The sequence below is a fragment of the Numenius arquata genome, chromosome 10 (genome assembly GCF_964106895.1).
Source record: "Numenius arquata chromosome 10, bNumArq3.hap1.1, whole genome shotgun sequence".
NCBI lineage: Eukaryota > Metazoa > Chordata > Aves > Charadriiformes > Scolopacidae > Numenius > Numenius arquata.
The window spans coordinates 54,301,019-54,316,600 of NC_133585.1; positions in this window are offsets into that span (position 1 = coordinate 54,301,019).

The following is a 15,582-nucleotide window of genomic DNA, read 5'->3' on the forward strand; positions in this document are numbered from 1 at the left end:
ACGGGACAAGAGAACCACATTGCATCAGAGTTAAATCATAATATTTGTAACTTTTCAAAATAAGAATAAAAAAAATAAAGTCTTTAAAAGTATGTCTCGATTCGCCAACCTCTGTTTTGAAAATCTTGCCCAAGAGGGAGCCCTGACACGGAGCAGTGAATTTCACTTTTCTGGTAATACGCTTAATTTCTGATGCTGCCAGGATAATGCATGATGGAGCAGCGAGACTGGGCTGCAATTCTGTAGCATTTAAAGGAAAATTGCTGCTGCAGTTTACAGAGAAATCACACTATTGTCCCATTATTAGGAGCTTGTCCATCTTTCTATGAAAGCCTACAATGTCCCCAAAATGCTGAATGTCTTCTAAAATAATCTTGATTTTAGAACAGGTATCCTTATAACATCAGAAAGAACCTTGGGAGCACCATTCTGTATTTAAAATAATTTTAATTACACAGAGCACCCAACAGTTATATACTGTGATTTGAGCAATTCACTTGCTATTAATTAGTATTTTAAAAAAGCAGTAATAGCATGAAATGTAATATTTTTTGTACCGAACACAGTATTTGACTTGTGCACTCATTTTTGCTCAGATCTGTAAAGGTAAGATAGGAAGTAAATTGAGGCAAAGTTCAGTTGCGGTCTCTCACTGCCTAAAAAACCCACAGAAAAAAAAAAAGAAAGGTAACATCGTCAGTGTTTTCTGACTTTAACTCAGTTGGGAGGCATCAGTGGTAAGTTCCAACTGCTGAGATGCATTTGATGAAAATCTTAAAAGCAATTGAGTAGTCTAAACTGTTGACTTTTATGAATTTGTATTGCGAATTACTCTTTGAAGGCTCTTTACCTGGGAGGCTTTGAACTGCCATTGTTGTGCTAAGCTTCCTGTATTTGGAGATAACAGAAATTAACTTTTCAAAGATTCAGTGGTCTGGAAACCAGGGAAGTTATTTAAAAGGTTTAGTTCCAAGAGTACAGCAACGCCCCAAACCCTTAATTATTGGAAACAATCTTTAATGCTTATCATCTAAATAAGAACATTCATTACTTTTTTTGAAAAACAGATAATCTGAGCTCTTCCATTTGTGGATTAGTCGGACATTTGTTTTCTCAGAATTTTATGGATGATTTGATATTGCCTTTGAAAGGTGGTGGGGCACGACTGTATTTACTTCATTTTTTTTTATCCCTGTAGATTTTTTCACACAGTCATTAGGAGAACAAAAGTAGCTTCACAGTGAGTTTATCCCTTTTATTCTGTAAGGCGTTCCTTAATGGTAAAATATATATATTTTTCTTATTTCTAAATATGAAGGGCCTGATTCTGCATGGTAATGAGTGCTTTTAGCTCCCTTCCAAGCTAACAGGCAGCAAGTCTGTTTGGGATGTTGCAGAAGATACCCAGCAGGATGCAAATCTGGGCTCAGGGTGATTTAAAAAAACAGTATGTGTTTCCAGTCCCTCTCAAACCATATTTCTGCAAAAGAAATTTATTTTGACATGACTGAAAGACAAAAGAGGCATCTGCCTTCTTTCCTGTGGCATATGAAAACATAGATTTAATAAACTCAGAAGATACGTTGTTAACTGCAGCAAGATGGCCACTGAGCGCTAGCCCCTTCAATCTACTGAGTAAAAAAACATTAATTACAGCAAGGAGATGGGGGGGGGGGGCTAAACCTCAGTTCTATCAAAAGCTTACCTGCACGTAGAATCATGGAAGCATAGAATGTTTAGAGTTGGAAAGGACCATAAAGCCCATCCAGTGCCACCCCTGCCCTGGGCAGGGACACCTCCCACCAGACCAGGTTGCTCAAAGCCCCATCCAGCCTGGCCTTGAACCCCTCCAGGGATGGGGCAGCCACAGCTTCTCTGGGCAACCTGGGACAGGGTCTCACCACCCTCACAGCAAAGAATTTCTTCCTGAGATCTCATCTCAATCTCCCTTCTTTCAGTGTCAAACCCTTCCCCCTCAGCCTGTGGCTCCCCTCCCTGATCAGGAGTCCCCCCCATCTTTCCTGGAGCCCCTTTAGGGACTGGAAGGGGCTCTAAGGTCTTCCCGGAGCCTTCTCTTCTCCACGCTGAACCCCCCCAACTCTCTCAGCCTGTCCTCACAGCAGAGGGGTTCCAGCCCTTGGAGCACCTCTGTGGCCTCCTCTGGCCCCGTTCCAACAGGTCCATGTCCTTCTGATGCTGAGGAGTCCAGAGCTGGACACACTACTCCAGGTAGGGTCTCACCAGAGCAGAGAAGAGGGGTAGAATTTCCGCCCGCATCCTGCTGGCCACACTTCTTTTGATGCAGCTCAGGATACAGTTCACTCTCTGGGCTAGAATTAGGAATTTAGCTAGGTTTTGTCATCCCTTTAAAATAAAAGGTAAAAATCCAGGTCATGACTCTGACCCACAATTGTGGGATGCCCCATTCACGCCAGGACTACCAAAGTCTCCTTGACCTGGGTATTTCTGCATTCACTTGGCATCACAGTATGCAGGAGGAAAAGCTGGAACGGGCAAAACTAGAGACAGTGTAAAACCCGTTCAAAATCCACACACCAACCAGACAGAAATATATTCAGGCAAAGCCGCGAGAGTAAAAGAAATAAGAAGAGGGTTTTTTTTGATTCTCCTCCACATAGCTGCAAAATACTGACTGTCAGGGATCAATATCAATTCGCTGGATGAAACATTGGATTCGCTAAACCCGGGAAGATGAAAATGACAATGATAAGAGTGAAAATATGCTTCAAAAAAATCAGTGGAGCACTATTGTTCTTTTCCGTTGAAGACAATTGCCCTTTGTTCACCAAATGTCAATCTAACTCGCTGCAGCTTTCATAATAAGGACTCATGAGTAGGTGTAAATGAACAGAAGAGCCTCTGTTATTTAAATTGAAATCCTCTTGCAATTTCTTGGTATGTAAATTACAGACTATGTTATACACTGATAGATAGGTATAAATAGATGTGGCAGAACCTAAGGGGACCTTTTGAATAATTCTAAGCAACGTGCACCACGTCTGAATCCGGCCTTGGGTACAGACACAGAGGCAAACGGCAGAGAGGGAAAATTTAACTGCTGGAGAAACTTTGAACGTGGAGAAATGAACAGGCACAGCAAGGAAGATGATAACATCCTCCCTCACACTCAGGGTCAAACAAGAATGTCAGTAAAGAAAGGCATTACACTTTCTGTGGAAAAAGAAAGTTTCACCAAACTGCTCAAGATCCAACAGGACCGTTAGCAGTGAAACGTCTGCAAATGACAGCAAGACCTTGCGAAATCCAACCCCGCTTAGTACTGCGGGAGATGTAAAGCATGAGCATCCATGGAGGGGACATGACACAGGAAACCTTGAAGTCTATAACGGTGATAAGGATTTTTTTTTTATCGTGAAAAACTTCCACAGAGGTATAAGCTTGTTAGTCTTTGGTGACACAACGTATGGCCCAGCCTTTTAAGACATCCTCGTTTTTTAACTGGGAAACCGAACACTTTGGGCCTGGGAGATGCAAACTTCAGCAGGTCTGTTAATAAGGGCAGGTCGAACTGGTGCGAAAGGTGGACACTCTGGCCTTTCCTCACTTACCCCAGATTACAGTCGCTGCGCTGGAGGATAACATTTGCTGTATTGTCACAACCATCACAACTGCGCCTGACAAGAAGAAGCCAGAGGGTGGGCTAAAGAACAAGGGTGACAGAACGATAAAGCACTTTAGGGACCAATCCATAAGGTTCTTCAGGTGTCAAGCTACCTATGCTCATTCACTTCATTGGAAAGTAAGATGCTAAATAGGATTTAAGAAACTAAAAGGGAGTGTGGACGCAGGACTTCTTCCTTTCCTTTTTTTTCCTTTTTCTTTTGCTCATGCCTTTTTTAATGGAGCCTAAATGCGCAGATGATGTTTTCCACTGATCATGCTTAGTGTTACAAACATTGTATTGCAAACTGCAGGCTCAGTACTAAAGATGCAAATATATACATAGCACAAGCAGCATAGAATGGTCAAAAGAGGGAAGGACGGGAACAGAAAAAAGATGGAACTATAGCAGCCAATAAACCTCTGTAATATTTTTTAAAGCAAAACTATTTCAACAAGCTCGTTTAGATAAAAAGGTTTTGCTGGCAGAGCAAATTCTGTAGGCATTTGTGTGAAGTGTGCGATCAGTATAAACAAATTGGTTTGTATCCTGTTCCAAAATACAGAAGGAAGGAAGAGCCCAACTGAATCACTAAAGATGCCTTTCCTATCCTATCTGTGATGGACAAAATCTGTAGGTAAGGCAGGCGCATCCTTTCGAGAGAGAGCAACACCCATATTAAAAACACTTCTGTTACCCTGTTAAATCTCCCTGTATAAAAATCTTCTCGTGACTCTTAAAAAATGAGAAATGCCAATGCCACTGCTGGTATTTGAAAAGCCCTCTGGTAAAGTGCAGGGGTGCTTCGACTCTGAAACAGTTAAAAAATAAAATAAATAAATGAAGCCTCAGAGCGTTCTATTGAACATATCCTGACACAAACAGAGGTGCTGGTGACAGAAAGAAAAGTTAAGTGCCCCCACCGCATTCCTGACCTCAAGTCAATGACAAGGCTGACACTCCAAAGCTGTTCTGGCAAAGCGCACTCCGCAGCAGCGTGAAGAAGCCACAGGGAACGCAGCGATTTACGACTCCCACTCTGAACAAATGAAAGCCCCATGTTTTTACACTTGAGTGTAAAATTGGGACCGGACGACAGGGAACCAAAAAACTCATTTGGATACATGCGGTGTTTTAAAAGGCACCGCCGGGATCCTCAAATCGATCCAGTGCCTACCGGCAGGCAGCCCTGAGATCTCGGGACAGAGATGCGCGGTGACCGGCTATTTTGGTGCTTAAATCTCAGTGGTGGTGTTATTGCAGGAGCTGGTGTTTTGCGAAAGGAGGGCTGAGCGAGACCTGTGAGCAGGGAATTACAGTCATCCGGACGAGATGTCACAGCAGCCCGAATTAACGTTTCAGCATCTCTACGCGAGGACGCTCTCAAACTTGTTATATTTCCAGGCGGATAATAGGAGTTTTGTTCCCCCTGAATGCACATGATCCCCAAAGAAAAGCCCTCAATTAAGGTTTACCTCCACATTCGGCACAGATGAAGACCAAGCAGTATTTATGTGCGGCACAGCGAAGGAACAAATCTTCAGGCGCTGTGTTAACAGCATTATTAAGCACAGTGGTCTCATCTTTTTCATGTTTAAAGCAATTTTGGGGCAGTCAGAACTACACTTCATAAGAAATGGGGATCAGATGCTCCTATTGAGTCCATAGCAAACTAATGTGAGTCTTCTTTCCAGCAGCTGTGCAAGCTTTTTGCTTCTGCTCTTCTCATCTTCCCCTGGATCTTATTATCCCCTTTTGTCTACGGTGCTTAATCAGAGACACAGCAGTTTAAACTGCTATATGACCTGAGAGATGACTTCTTTATCACCTCTGCACTTTTATAACATAAGTGAAGTGATGGATGAATTATAAAAGAAAGCCTGGACTGTGACCCGAGCTAATAATTTTTGTGGGCTAAGTCCTGGCATTGCAAGTCTTGCTCGGTCAGGCAAAACCCACACAGGAGTGAGTAAGAACTTTATCAGAGTCAAGCCCCAATAAAAGCAGAGAAGGGACCTCAAGATTTGGCCCTTTTTGACCTTCTACTTAGAATTTCCTGCAAGCGTATTGGGCCACGTTTTCAAAAGCATTCAGAAAAGTGAAAGTCATCTCTATGTTATATTATAAAACACTACAGTTCAGTACCTACATTAGTGGGGTATTTTCAAATGAATTTCCAAATAAATCCAATATGCTACATAATAGTACTTCAAGTTTGCCACTGAAATACTTAAAAACTTTGGTTAGAAGAGACAGGGTTGGTACTGAAATACCCTTAATGCATCTTGTCATTTTATAAGGGCTATGCTTTGCAAATAAGAATCATAGAATCACAGAATTGCCCAGGTTGGAAGGGACCTTTCAGATGATCGAGTCCAACCATTAACCCAACACTGACAAAAACCGTCACTAAACCATATCTCTAAGGAGCTACAGGCACCAGTCAACAGGCTTCGCTGACAAAGCTAAAAATGAGCACACCCTTTTGTGGTCAAAGTAGGTATGACTTCAGAACAAACACATTTTAGGGATTCAGACTTAACTCAGGTAAATAATCCAGGTTTCTACTTGGCTTTCCAAAGGAAGTTATTGGGTTTTTGGCTGAGTTTTTACATTAAACTAAGCAAAAATGCTACTAGCAACAGTTGTATGACATTCTGGGTTTGGTTTTAGCCATCTGCATGAGGTATCTTACTGAGCAATCCATAAAAACCATTCCCTAATCTACATAGATATTAAAACCAGAATAATTTCACACTATAGACCATTTTGGATGGAAATGCTGCCGCAGTAACTGCAGTGCTGTAAGATGACACTTTGAACAACAGGTTCTTCCTTCCATCACTGGTCTTGAATGAAGCTGGAGAAGACAGGGTAGGATATGAAGAAGAGTTCGTAAGTCAAAACCATATTTCACAGATGTTTCAAGTCACAGCAGCTTTACAAGCTTCTGGGCTGGTAGGAATCTCAACAGAAAAACCTCTAGTATTTAATGAGTAAATATTCTTGTTTTATTAGTTTTACTCTGATAATGAACTACCTCAGTTGTTCTTAAACTTATGCTGTACTATGTTGCCACTGGACATCCCTATTAAAACAGAATGACAAAGAAAGATTTTCGCAGGGTTTTTAATCTTCTGGTGGGGCTGGACCCCACCATCCCCAAGGTGAGAGCCACCTCTGGTTGCAGAAGACTTCTGACATTTTGGGGATTTGTTTACTTTTAATATGGACAGGAAAAAGAAATGCAAAATACAGTACAAACTCCCCTCAACTACAGCATACATGATCAATGCTAATGGCTGTTTCTTAGCTGGTCCCCTGAAAAACCAAATCATAAGCATTGGAAACTCAGAGATATATAGCAGGTCTAGTCGAAAATTAATTAAATGTCCCAAGTAATTATTGTCCACTTGAGGATTACAGCAGGGGTAAAATCTAGCAAAGGAATGGAGGGATAATTGGGACAATTTGACATGATGCGCTCAGGACGAGAGTGCTGGGTCAGGCAGAGTGAACCATCAGCATTACAAAGCCACGGCAGCAAAAAAATTCTACGTATAGACATCGCCCCAGAGTGAAAACTACGGGCAGCTGAAAAGACAACAAATTAACCAGTCAATTCACATAATGAGATCTGAGAAAGCAAAAGGCTGCCCACCGAGAACCGGGCAGAGAGGTAGCCCGGCATGAGACCACGCTGAAAACCAGCAACGACTGAATCTTCCTGGCATAAAGTATTTCATTAATTCACAAGGAAAATGAGAAAAAGAACATCTTGGCTTTATGTAACACAGTATCTGTGTTTTAACACTTCACATTTTAAGCCTGTAAAAGGAAGATTTAATATCGAAGTGATCAAATCACGCAGGCAGCCTCTCTATTGCACGCACAGTGAGTCTTAAAAGGGGAATTCCAATGGATCCTGTTGGTGGTCTCCACCTCTGCAGGGTCTTCTCCTGGCCCCACAGTGCAGAGCCCATCCTGCCAGCTCTCCCCAGCTCCTCTGGACTGGTGCAGCTACCCCCTCAAGCCCACGGCTCTGGGACCCCTCTGGGCATTTCCTAAAGCACCGCTGTGACGAGAGAAGAGAGAAAAACCAAGGAACTCCTAGACAAAGCTGGCCACACTCTTCTGAAACAGTCTTCACATCCGTGCTTGGAGCTCTGATACAACCATATACTTCAGAAACTCAGCCTAATTAAATAGTCCTAATTCCCGGCTGTAATCATGCTTCTCTCACTGACTGAAATGAACTCTTCCCACTGCACCACACTCCGTCCCCACCATAAGTACTGGAGTTGATGGGGTCTGCTGGCCCTCCTGAGCCACTGCTAAAGACCTCCTAGATACCTCCTTGGGTACCTTGCACTCTACCGCAACTTCAGGTACTTTCTACTTAAGGTGCAGGTAGGGTATGAACTCTTACAAGCATAAAATAAAGAAGCAGGACTATGAATTAATCGACATCTACCGCGATCCAGTGTGAAGCATTTATCTAGTGCAGTTATTTCTGATCGGTAATTCGCTACAAATCACGTACTACATCGCCACCTAGTGAATAAATTCGGGAATTCAACTAAAATGGTGCACAGCAGTACTTTTATGATATCCTTAAACATTCACATCTCCCTTGTGATAGCTACGTGGTGTGTAAGCAGGTACTCACTGACCATCTCAGCCCTTGTGTGTGCGTCTCTGCCTCTGTACGTTGCCCTGACTCATCACAGCACACACAAGCGTAATTATGAGTCTATTTGCAATATATCCACTTTGATGGGTGTGAGTTTTACCCTGGAAAATATATAAATATATATACACATATCTGCTGCCACCAATGCCGAAGAAGAATAGAAACCTTATGTGGCGCTGTCTGTCATGCCTGTCATCCAACCACCTATGCCTAGGTGACATTAAATCTGATTTATTGAGAGCGACGAAGCAGTCGAAATTCTGTTTAGATAAAAATGTGGCACTCATCAGGCTGCACTGGTTTGCTTGGACCCTGCTGCCCACGAACTGTCCCACCAGAAGATTCGCCGTGGTTTCTAAGACAGAAATGGGGATAACAGCTCCGCGGCGGAGCTCCTGGACTGACAAATTGCAAGCGAGATCTCTGACAACCACCATATGAGCTTTCACATCGTGCTGAAGGCAGTTTAAAGACTGACAGGGGCGGCGGCGGTGCCAGACAGGAGCAGACAAGACGAAAATGTGCTGATCAGAGATTGCGAAGGCGTGAGCTGAGCGCTTGTGGACGTGCTCCATCACCCTGACTGGCAACAGAGTCGTTTCAGGTGATGTCTTCCTCACCACTGCTCTCCACTGAGCACGGGAGGTCAAGCCCTGAGAAGCTTAAGGACCAGTTTGTCATGATTTTTTTTTTCCCAGCATCCAGTTCCTAAGCAAAAGGTGACAAAATAAATTACATGACGGGGATCACCTGCTTGGAAAACTCAGGATCATTACAGAGAGACTAATTTAACACTAAAACTGTTGGCATGTTTTGTGAGTGTGTTTATATAGAAGGATCCATCCATACAAAAATACAACAGGAAAAAAGTGTCAATTATTAATGGCATATACGTCAGCCCAGATCTTTTCTTCTAGTATAGCTGAATTTGTAATTAGGATTTCACATTACTGGTGTAGTAAAAAGCAAAGTAAGCTTCACTAGCAGCTGGAAATGGGAGAAGATCCTTGCAATGATGTCCTTCACTTTAAGCACACAGGCATTAGGCTGCAATTAAGTGGTAACCTATAATTTTTTGGCTTCAAAGTCCATTTTCATGCATGCACATATATATTTACAATCTCTATTGCTGTCTAGGAGAGTAGTGGACAATAGAGCCAAACGCAGCTGATCCAGCTGTGCACCTAATTAGTAAGTCATTTGTTGATCAAGGGTGGGTTTCAGCAGCGTATCTCCTCAGCTGGGCTCGTTCTTCTCAGTACAAAATAACCAGAATGTAGTCAAATGCATACGCTATGTAAGGAACCAGATGCTGCTGCTCTTCTACAATTTAAATGATGAAAAATGCTGCTTCAAAGTCCACGCTCGTATCTTCCAGTGTCGAATGCAGAGGAAGTTCCACATCCCATCTGGTTTTCAAGGGAATTTTACTGTATCTTTTAGATATATTTTCCAGCTTCTGGGTATTATGTTTATAACATGGATTGATTTGTAATCTGTCTTCCTCCTTGACTGAAACCTGTTTTTATGAGTGAGACACTAAAAAAACATGCTTTTTCATCTGCTAGTTCTTACAGGCTGTAGAGAGAATCATAATTCCCTGTGTCTGTAGACAAGCAGGAGTCTCTACTTGCTACTTCAAAGCCAAATATGTGCAAAGTTAATGAATCTTAAGTTCTTTAAACACAAGCAGAGGCACTGGTTGTAACTAACGCTTGTATAGTTCCGGGAGTAAATACTAGTCAAAGAAAACACTTTTGCTGGAATATCTTTTAATGAGCAAAAAATAAATTGCAGGAAAAAACCCATGCCAAACTTTTAAAACTACAGACTTACTACACATTATCTGATCTATTTAATATCTGGTTAATATTCCAGATTATGTATCAAATTGCTGAACAGAATTAGTCTCTATGTCTTTTTACACGCTTACATAGAAACAGACGTGTCACAGACTGTCAGACAGCATAGCAGCACACACATCACTGTGGGATAATTACAGAAAAAATAGAGTGGTAAAAATAGTGACAGTTTAACTTTGAATACATAAATTACAAGACAGAAAACTGAAACTGCTGAGGTGAAACTGAAACAGCGTAAACTGAATTGGCACCAGCCTTTGTTTAAAGGAGGGGAATCCTTTGCCAGAGCAAGCACCTGAAAGAACGGCCCATCATGACTGCACATTGATGGAGACGTTCTTAATAAAGCACTGGATGGTATTTTAGGTACTTTTAGGTATTAGAAAATAACGCAGTCCCTGATTCTGTACACTTTTTTTTTTGAGTACAGTAAATACAACGCATACAGCTGATACCTAAATATATAGGATTAGAATGTATGTTTGATCAGAGAAAACTCTGATAAGGACGATGAATAAAACATAATACACAATTTTAGACATCGAGTTAGAGAAAAGTGATGGCCCTGCTTCAGAGGATGGCAACCATCTTTGTGCCCAGAATGGTTTTACTGGTCAAAGTATCTCCCAGGTGGTACATTGCAGAGCTGTGACCATTGTATTTCCAATTCAAGGATTACTGAAATTAACAAGTGTTAGAAAGGATTTCTAAACAAATAATAAGATGTATTTTCTCTCGAAGTCTATAACTACTTTCACCTTAAATAATATTTGCTGGGATAGGCCTTTTGGAGAAAACTTCATTAGGTAATGTGTCACAGGGATTAAGTCAAAATGGGAAATTCTTACAATTTGAGAAATAAATTAACAAAATAAATGTTATGGAAAAACCAGCCACATTTTGTTCAACTTGTTATAAAACAGAGCAAGGGGACCTGCTCAGGATTCCCCGCTCCTCCTCCCTGCTGCCATATTCCCAGTAATTTGTGGTTTGATTAAAATACATTAAACAGGTATGTTTTCAAAAAATGTAAGGATTGGGTTTTTTTGATGGAAGTCTATACAGTAACACCACAATTTCAATATGACATTATCCACCTTTTCATCAACTCATAAAGGCCCTTTAAGTAAAGTCTAAGTGATATTATTGCTACAGTGACTGACAAGGTTGTCAAATTTCAAATTCTGGAGCAAAACTAGATTTGCTTCTAAACAAAGAGTATCTCCAGGCTACTGGGAAAATGAACAGACAATAAAGATGCTGGACTTGACCAATTTTAGCAATTTGAGCTTAGTGATGTTTTTGTTTAATATTTTAGATGATGTTTTTCTTTCTCTCAAGTAAACGCTTCTAGAATTTGCAAAATATTTAAATAGAATGAAAACACACAAAATCTGAAGCAAAACTCTGATGTTATTTCTATCTACACAGTCTCCTTTGCATTCTGTGCCCTTGCACTTGTGTGACCAGGAAAGGTTGAGATTATCAGACTCAAATAATGAGACTAAATACTTGCAAAGTAAGTAAACTCAGACTCACACCTGCTGCTTAACCGTTGGCTTGCCCCCTTGTCTCTAGGCATCGCATCCTATGATTTAATCAGTACAAAAGGTCAACTTCTGGCACAAAAATGAACGTTAAAATGTAGTGGTAGCTCATAACTTTGAATTTCTGTGCTTTGCATCTCAGCCATTTCACTCAAACCACATGAAATACATGTAGAAATTATAAGTTGCCATATTTCTAAGATAATATTTGTATAATGCAAGTTTCTGGTTGCTTTCCTTTCAACACTGAAAACTTTAAGTATGCTCATTTAACAACGTCAAGATAACTTTCAGACTTGGGGGGAAGCAAACAGTAAGTTGTTGTGTTTGTCCAACAACTTTATTATTGCCATGGATCACATTTCCGAAGCCATCATAAAGTTATAAGAAGTTGTAATAAAAAAAAAGCAGTTCCAGCAATGTAAAGTGGTCAATTACATGTTCCATATGACAACTTTATTACTGCAGCGGACCCGTAGAGCAATTACAAATAGGAAATATATTACACAGAACTTGTTTTGAGACAGAATGCTACAACAGGCCAAAATAATACTATAAGAACATATTACTCTGTGATGTGTAATAATTATTTTGCGGTTCCACAGTAAGAAAGCAAGCTACTGTAACTCAGCAATCTGATTAAAAGTGGCAACAAAAGCAAATTTAGCAACGGAAACATGACTGTTATTGTTTAGTTATTATTGATGGCTGCTGGGTTGTTATAATTAGCATCTGTATTTTTTCTCATTAGTGATATTAATGGTTATTAACGTATTGTCAAGGATCAAAGCTAGGACACGCAGGTGCCATACGCTGTACAAACTTAAAATGAAATGACAACCCATACCCAAAAGTATGAGTGAAAGAGAACAGGTAACACACGGAAAAAAAGATTGTTGGGAAAGACATGAAAATGTGAAAACAGCATGCGAAGCAGAGGTCTGGATAACCGTCTGATTTGAACGTTACGCTTTTTGACAGGCCTCACACTGATGCCGAGTTTTACGGAGGATTCCGGTGAGGATAACTAAGTAGCTTTGAAAATGTTTATAAATAGCTCTTCTCAAGCACGAAGAGAAGGCATAAGGGTCTTTCCTAGAAGATTGAAGAGGTAGACGATGGAGACATTCACCATGAGTAAATCTTGTCATCCTTTCCCGTATCATTCAGTGAATGAGAGAACATATGTATTGTAAGACGCCATGAAAGGGATCCAAAGAGGAAGAAGAAAAAAAAAAAAAGAATTTTAAAAACTGAGAGTACAGTGCTTCCACAAATCCACTCAAAACAGAAAACCACAACACAGGGTCATTGAAAAATATTTTTCAATTAGAATCATGATGGATTCAAAATCCTAGGTGCCAAAAAAAAATTCACACTTAAGTATGTTTCCATAAATAATGCTAATCAAACAGTTGATTATTTTTATTAAGAAAATTATTCTCAGATTTGCTTTTGGTGTGTTTGTGTATGTCAATATTAGACAGTGCAAGTAAAATCAAGATTAAAATGTAAACAAATTACAGCTATAACTGCAATACTTAGATTTCAAAGCACACTTATGGAAAATTTGAGACAGCAAAAAGGAGCCAGGCGTGCATTTTTTGAACAGATGGTGCTAGATAAGGTCACACAGATATAATTGAGATCAGAATTTGGCCACTGTAGGAACAGACACTCTCAGTGAAAGAGGTGAATTTCCTCCTGTGTTTTTCATTAATTACTCAGTGCCATTCAGTCACAATGTTGTCTGTGGTAGGTCTTTTCAGAAATCCCTTGCCCATACAAGCCCTTCTCTAGAATATTCTTTCAATATTATGCATTTGATGAAAAAATCTGTTTGTGGAAACATTGATTTGTTTTTTAGCTGCAGAGACAAAAGTCTACTGGTATCACCACTTATCTTAGCTATGGTCTGTGAGATAACAGTAAGCATTGGGGGACAAATAGACTGAGGTGCGTTTTCATTGCTGATGTAGGAAGAACTGATATAAAACAGCTAATTTTTTATGAAAATACAAACAAGTTTTAAATTCAAAGACCAATTTTAAAATACTTTATATCAGAGACAGAAGGCAAATCGAGAGCCTGGATGGACGCAGCACAATTGACATGGAGGGTTGTCTTGGACAGATAGTGCTCAAATTCTCCTCAGCTTTCAACACAGAAACCAGAGTTTTATCGACCTTGCTGTTGATTTTACACACGCTGTATCTGACAGCAGCATCTGCTTTGTGAGGTTTTTTTCCCACTTAGCATAAAAATATATGATATTAAACAGCCTTGTATACAGCAAAGCACGGATTGATGATCGCATTTATTTCTAGCAGGAAGTCATTCACATTTGAATGCCAGTTAGAAAGAATACCACGGAAACCAAACCAACCGAGTGTCTACACGGGCCTCAAAGCATAATGTTATGCTGTTCCAAGTCGTACAAAATATTCTCTCCACAGCTGTGCAGGCTCAGCCTGCAGATGCAGCCATCACAGTCAATACTTTTACTTGAATGACACCCATATCAAAGTGTTTTTCTTTCATAATTGTCCATTTTATCTGGCTAAAAGAAAACAGTATTTGAAAAATATCATTAATGTATCAATTTTTAGGCACATGTTTGATTATGTTTTCCTTTGCACTTCTTACTAAATTGCTTTCCTGAAAATATTTTCCTGTGTTTTCCTTCAGCTAACATTAATTCGAATCTGTATTTTGGCCCTTTTCCCTTCTCTAACAGTTTTACACAGAAATACGTGTCAGAAATAGGAACAATAACATCAGAAATAAATCAGCTACCAGTGTTTACCTGAATACAGGCTTCTCCAGACTACTTGTAGCTTTGCTTTTGGGAACTGGCTGAAACCAAGGCCACGCTATTACTGAAGTCAAACCCAATACTATTTTATTATTTTGTGACTTCTGTAACAAAGGATAATACGTTTCTCTCGTGACAACCATTTAATACCAAAGTCTGTAGATCATTTTGTAATAAGAAAAATTATATTGCTTCAGGCTTTTTAAACCAGCTTGGGCACACTTAGCAATTTATGCTACTTAGAATTTATACACACCTTCAAGCTTGAGCTTGACACACAGAAGGTCCAACCATCTCCTCTTACTACAAATACAAGACCCAGCGACATCGCTGGGAAAGTGTAATTGAGTTTGGCCCATCATATATTGATAAGGAGTAATGAGAATGACCTGAAGAAGTATATGAACAAAAAAAAAAAAAGAGTATATTTTATATCCACTTCCTCTGGGAGAAGGAAAAGGCACCTTTTTTCACGCTGTTCAGAAATAACAGCTGGCTGATGACCAGCGGCTGCTTGAAGACAGGGGCAGAAATAAGAAATTACTTGTTTTATGATTTCTAGAAAGAAAGGCTTTTTATTAATTCTTCCATGAGCACTTTGATATAGTAGATCCCACAACGCACCCTTTGCAGAACTGTCTCTGCACCCTGAAGACACTTTTGACAGAAACATATGTGTTAGTTAACAAGGCGGCGCGTAAAGACGCTGTGTGTGACCCTCACAGGTACAGGCAGAAATTGCATCTGAACACGCTTTACATGGGGTGCCCCCACCCCACAGCCCTGCCGCCCAGATATATAGTAAATATAAACCGTATTTTAACCTGCTCCAGGCCATAGCTGCTGCTGAGAGGCGTTTGGGCTCCTCCTCCTTACACAGTTCCCTCAGAGTACCAGCCGCAGCACCACCCTCCGCTGCAGACGGCGCCCTCCGCCTCAAATCACCACCACCACCACCGCCGCCGCCAGCGGATGTATCCCTCCGCAGCGCTGGGCCCCTCCGCGCATGCGCCCGGGCGGCC